The following is a 6,632-nucleotide window of genomic DNA, read 5'->3' on the forward strand; positions in this document are numbered from 1 at the left end:
CACACCTAGGTCATCCTGGTACAATCATCAATAAAAGTAACAAACCAACATGATCCAACCAAGGCAGTGACTTTGGATGGACCTCAAACATCAGAATGTAAAACCATAAAAGGAACTGAACTTTTATTCAAAGTAAATGGAAATGAAGCACGATGACTCTTTGCAAGTTCACAAACATCACATTTGAAACTAGCAACATCAAATTTTGCAAATAAATTAGGAAATAATTTCTTGAGGTAACCAAAAGAAGTATGCCCCAGATGTCGATGCCTTAACTAGATGTCAGATCTTTTCTTTTCCCCCTCAGAACCATCCACCTTCAGAGCTTGACCCAACTTGTCTAAACTCTTTGATTCCAAATCCAGGTAATACAACTTTCCTCGTCTAACACCACAACCAATTGTCTGCTGCATTTGGATGTCCTTAAACACACAAAATTCAGGCCAAAAAATTATAGCACAAAATAAGGCAGTTCTTAATTGGGAAACTGACAAAAGATTATAGTTCAAAGATGGAACAACTAAAAAAAAATCTAAATTCAAAATGTCAGTGAGGGGCAAGGATCCTTCCTTAATAAATGGGGTCGAAGTACCATTGGCAATGGAAACAGACATTTGTGAAAACAGTGTAAGGGTTGAGACCTGTCTAGAATCAAATGTCATATGATCTGTAGCACCAGAATTAGTTATCCATGCATTATTAGAAACAGGTGTGGACATATTTAAAACGTTGTCACCATTACTTGCAATTGCTATCAATGCCGAGACTTTTCAGCAACCTCATCCGCCACCTTTGTTTCAAAAATTGCAGCAATAGTGGTCTTCTTTGAATTCCTCTTCCATGGATCACAACTGTAATCCCACCATTCTGGATACCCCACAAGTTCAAAGTATCGACTTTTGGTATGACCAGTTTGATTACATTGAAAAGTTTATTTTAGAAAGGGTTAGCTAAAGTTTGAATCTTTTCAGATATTCGAGTTCATATTATACTCAAAGATTTCATCTTATTATATTATTGCAAAAACTTTTGATAAGCAAATTCTAAGGATTTTAAATACATAGTCTTGAGAAATTTTTTAAGAATACTGATATAGGTTCAGATCTTTGAAGCTAATTTATCACACACACACACACACACACACAGATATATATATATATATATATATATATATATATATATATACAAAGATCATAATTTTTATTTAGATCTTTGGAGCAAAATTTATTTACATATATTTTTACAAAGATCATTAAGTTGGATTTAATCTTTGAAGCTAAATAGTCATATCTATATTTATACAAAGATTGTTAAAAAAATTTCATTAACCACATCGCATAAACTCATTGAGCTTCATGTTATATCATCTAAGTATGTATTAGGATTTCAATTGTACTCATTAGCTTTGTGAGGAGCATTTGAGTTTTGTAAAAAGTTGTAATCTTATTATTGTATTGACGGTTCAAGTTGTGAACCAGAGTGAGGAGGAAGCTACGCCTCTTGTAAGCAGCATATTGTAACGGGAAGCTCCGTCCCAATTAAAGGAGTTGGATTAGTGGAATCCTTGAGTGGGTTGCTCAAGGCAAGGACGTAGGCCGGGCTGACTGAACCTCGTAAAAATCTGTGTTTACATTTCTCTTCCCTCAACTCTTTTAATTTTCTCTTGCATTTAATTATCTATCTTGCATGTATGTATGTTGATGAATATTAAGTACACTTGAGAGTTAATTGGGTATTATTGAATTTATTAAGATATTAATTTGAATTAATTTTATTAGATAGCTTAATAAATTGAAACCTAAGTATTCCCTAACTTGTGATTATTTTGGTAAATATTAAAATAGGGATTAAGTGATAAAATAAATTTAAATAATTTTTAAATACTCAATTCACCCCTCCTCGTGGGATTGCACCTAAATTAATAGACTGAAAGAAGAATGCTACAAGGTTTGACCAAGTACTCAACCAAGTGATCCTAAGGAGCAACCAGGTAGAGAATCTAAAGATTGATTGAGCCAGAGTTTCCGAGAGTCTCGACTAGCAGCAGCTCGACCATGAGACCTTAAGGGGCAACCAGGTCGAGATCCTGAACATTTACTGAAGTTGAGATCCTGAGAGTCTTGACCAGCAAGTCAACCATGAAGACCCAGAGGCGCGACCAAGTTGATAATGCCTGAAGTTTGAATTCTTGAATTCCTGCAAGGCTCGACCAGGGTACGACTAGGGAAGACATGGGTGCAACCTAGTCGACAGACACAAGCGCCAATGAACTACTTTGCGAGATTTTCTACAAAACTTTCCTATTTTAAATTTTAAACCTTGTAAACCCTTTTTGGGTATAAAAGATAGCTCGTCTATGTGCGTAGGGTTCCTCTTTGGCCACTTTTGGGTTAGTGACAGACCTAGAAAGCCATTGAGAGTCAAGTAGAATAGATTTACTGCTTTTGATTTCAATTCATGTACTGGTTCGTGCATGGAATCGTTGAATGCCTGTGACAACCTTCATGTTCCTTGTGCTGCCGCTTAGAGTAAATGGTCTTTTGATTGTATTCTCAATTATTAGTGACAAACTTTCAAGTTGCAATTGAAGACGATTTTAATGCTTTCTTTACTATTTTCACTTAAATACATGCACTTTCAATACCTGCACTTTACTTTCCATGCAATTTTACATCTTTGATTGTGTTAAATCCCTAGGGTAAAGGATGGCCTAGCTAGGGATTCATTCACTTATATGGACTAGGCTACGATTCATGTACTGGGTGATCTCATGATCGTTATGATAGAGTATACCCTGGTTCTCGGTCGTGCTTTGGACGATTGGTTCACCTTCGCTACTTTATGCCATTGAATTGTTAACTTAGCCGTTAGCCCAGGATAGATAGCTGATTGGACATAGTTAGCACGCATGAGTGTTAATGTAAATTTACATGCTTTAAGTAGTTGTTAGAAAAAACTTTTCAAAATCTCATCTCTTTTCCTTTTACACACAATGTAGTAAATTAGGCTAGAAGTGGTTAACAACTTGTTAGGATTGGTGTATTCCCAAGAAGGGAGGGGGGGGGGTGAATTGGAATTTTAAACTTTCTTCTAGGTTAAGTCAGAAGTCAATATGATTTGGTAACCTAGGGTCTTTCTATACAATCCCAAATGCGTAGATAAATATAAAAAAATGTAAATTAAATCATGCGCTTCATTCAAACTATAACATACACGTACAGAAATGTAAATTTCGGAAATGTAAAGAACACACACGAAATGTTATCGGGGTTCGGTCAACTGTGCCTAGGTCACTGCCTCTAGCTCGTAAGTTGGAGGATTCCACTAATGGCTCACTTAACGGGTGGAGCGGCACTGATTACAACTAGGTCAATTCAAGGGACTGACCTCAACCAACATGCCTTAACAGGATGGCGCACCTAACTTTCCTAACCGGGTCTAAGCTAATCCGGAAATATTCAATAGGGTTAGTCTCCCTTTTCAGGCCCGTGCTTGGAATACAACATATTTGAAATACAATTTTTGTGTACAAGGAAATGTATCTTACATAAGCTGATATGTACCAATATAATCTATCACATACACCACCAAATGATATAATGAAGTAAGTTCAATGTGGTCTAAGATATCTATTCTCAAATATTTATGCAAGCGTTGCAATCAGTGCGTGAGAGTGCAAATAATATGATCTTTGTATCACATAATATATATTCAATCACAATGCTCAAACAAAGATATTAGAAACACTTCAGATATCTCAACAAATAATTTTTCTCAACGTATAAAGTTTAAGAGATGTATAGATTTTGTTTGCAAAAAGGGATTTGATCTTTGTGTTCAACAAATAATATTACTCAAGGAATATTGCAACAAAAATCATTAGTACATAAACAAATATCTCTTCAAAGATTTTTCTCAAAATGAAACACATAAGATGTTTGAAAATGATTTGAAAGTATTTTAGCAACCAAAATAAAATACGAACTTCTTAAGATAATGCAATGATAATGTAATACTCAGAAGCTCAAATGAAGTCTTTTTAGGAAAGACTTATTAATAAAGTCCCCTAAGAAAACTTAAGGTCTTGCTCTCAACCAAAATAATATCAAACAAGCACAAACTTGAGAGAGCAAACCTATAGAACAAGAACACTCAATTCAAACTTACAAAAGGATTTTTGAGCAATAAAATCTGGTAAGAATGAGTGTTGGAGGCTCAAAAATGAGTATTATAGGTTTTCAAATTTCAAAGGATTTTTCCTAATTAAGATTGCTAATTCGATGCTAATTATTCCAAATAAGGGGTTATATATAGACTTTCCCTTGATTAGCCGTTTAGGACACATAGGGAATAATTATAAAAGTTTTAATACAATTTAACCAAGTTAACCCCATTTAAAAATAATAACCACGATAAAAATAATGGGGAAACCCGAGAGCACCAGTCGACTAAAGGAAGTTTGATTGACTAAGTTGTGCATAGTTCGGTCGACCGGGCATAAAATGAACTACAAGTTTGGTCGACCGGACATGGAGGTTCCAGGGCGATTTTCTTATTTAGCGCGGTTTGGTCGACTGAGAACTTTTTGAACTAACTAATTTAGTTTATCAGACCGTTGAGTTCTCACACGTGGGAACTCAGTCAACCAGGTGGTTGGCATGCAATTTTGGCATGGTCGACTAGATGGTCAAAGTGTTGACTCCTAGAGAGTTCGGTCGATTGGGTAATAATGAACTGAGTAAGTTTGGTCGACCGAGTTGTGGTCAAAGTGTTGACCTGGTCCCGATTCGGTCGACCGAGAGGATTTGTACTTGAATTGTACGGTCAACCGAACATGCAACTTAAGTGCATTTCGGTTCAATTCAATCATGCAATCACCCTATCCATATGACTATATATATGCATATATGAGTATCCTAGGGTCATTCTAGGCCTTTTTCATTTTGAGCTTACCTATCATACCATGCAGGTGAAACACATAATTATTACAAGACAGACCCTATTTACTATTATAGACCTATAAAGAATAAAGCATTTAAATACAACATTAATAGGGTCTTTAGGGCCTTCAACTTTAACTCCTTGTGCCATCATTTTGTCCTTCCAATAGTATACATGTACATAACCTCAAACATGCATCAAATACAACAAGTATTTGTCATTATCAAAACCGGGAGTGACCTATAAGGTCAACACAACTGCATTCCAGTCTCTGTGGATCGACACCCGACTTACTCATTGTTTTACTAAACTTGGAATAGTTAAGTTTATAAATATTATTTTTGGTAGTTAAGGACCCAAGTCTTGGCGGGCCTACCTAATTTTGGCACCGTTGCCAGGGAATGTGTTACAGTTGTAGGACAATTTCTAGTTTAAAGTACTATACTTTGTTTTTCTTTGTTTTTTTTTTTGGTTTGATATTCTGAAGTCTTGATTGCGTGTTGCATGTGTATATGTTGGGTTTGCGCTCTTTGGATCCTGAGTTAGTGCCTATAGACCCTAATATTGAGAGATCCCATAGGTCCATTAGGAAATCTACCTTAAGTCTTGAGTTAGCCGAGTCGTCCGAATGTAAAGTCATGGCTGAACGTCCTCCGGTTCTCTCCTTTCAAATCCTGAAACCTTAGGCTCCCCACCAACCTGTGGTGGAGGAGCAACCTCTTTGGCCCCTTAGAGACTACTTCACACCCAACACATACACTTCGCCGTCTTACATCAAGTTCTTGGAGGTTGAGGCAGTGCCATTTGAGATTAAAACTTCCATTATCTCAATGCTTCCTAACTTCTATGGTAATTTTACTGAAAATCCTTACTAGCATGTAGATGAATTTCTTGAAATCTGTTCTACCATGCACATACCTAATTTTGGTGATGACGCCCTCCAATTGACGCTTTTCCCGTTCTCTCTAAAAGGACAAGGCCAAATATTGGCTGAATTCCTTAGAATTAAACTCGGTGACCAACTGGGCCACCATGAAACATGAGTTCTTAAAAAAGTACTTCCCAATTGGGAAGACTAACCAACTAAGGAAGGTCATCACTAGTTTCTCAAAAGTGGATGGGGAACTATTTTTTGAGATATGGGAGCGCTTTAGGGACCTCTTGCACAAATGTCCACATCACCAAGTCCCTAAGTGGCAATTGGTTCAAACCTTCTACGAAGGAATAGCTGAGCAAGACCGGTCCATGGTAATGCATCTTGTGGAGGTACTTTCCTCACTAAACACGAGAATGAGGCCTGACCTCTCTTTGAGAACCTTGTCGAAAATTTTCAGCAGCATGTTGTTGCTACTCATAGACCATCCCAACCATCTATTCCAATCCTAAGGGAGTCTATGAGTTAGCTACAGGCCATGACCTTGTGCCCACACTACACACAATAGTTAAAAAGTTAGATTAGTTATTGTCCAGGAGTCTTGTCCACTGTTGTTCAGGGCATGGTCTCACGCAGAGGTCGACGACATACCGTGGGACACGCTTGATTCTGCAGACGTTTTTCCATACGCCCATCTTGTCATGGCGATGTTGATGTTCGTGAAGATCAACCAAGGGAATCCTGATGAACACATTCCCATTGGCGAGGTCACCACTAAGAGAACATGGTGCCAAAGGTTGCAGACGGTAGCCACGGC

General features: G+C 37.2%; 1 non-coding gene across 1 annotated transcript; it reads right to left on the reverse strand.

Annotated features, from left to right (window-relative positions):
* Positions 1–6,022: 6,022 nt before the first annotated feature.
* Positions 6,023–6,128, reverse strand: LOC131147358 (small nucleolar RNA R71). The gene has a single exon (XR_009134745.1). It is a non-coding gene; the product is annotated as a small nucleolar RNA R71 (small nucleolar RNA).
* Between the last annotated feature and the right edge of the window lie 504 nt (positions 6,129–6,632).

Source organism: Malania oleifera, chromosome 1, assembly GCF_029873635.1.
Source record: "Malania oleifera isolate guangnan ecotype guangnan chromosome 1, ASM2987363v1, whole genome shotgun sequence".
NCBI classification, from domain to species: domain Eukaryota; kingdom Viridiplantae; phylum Streptophyta; class Magnoliopsida; order Santalales; family Ximeniaceae; genus Malania; species Malania oleifera.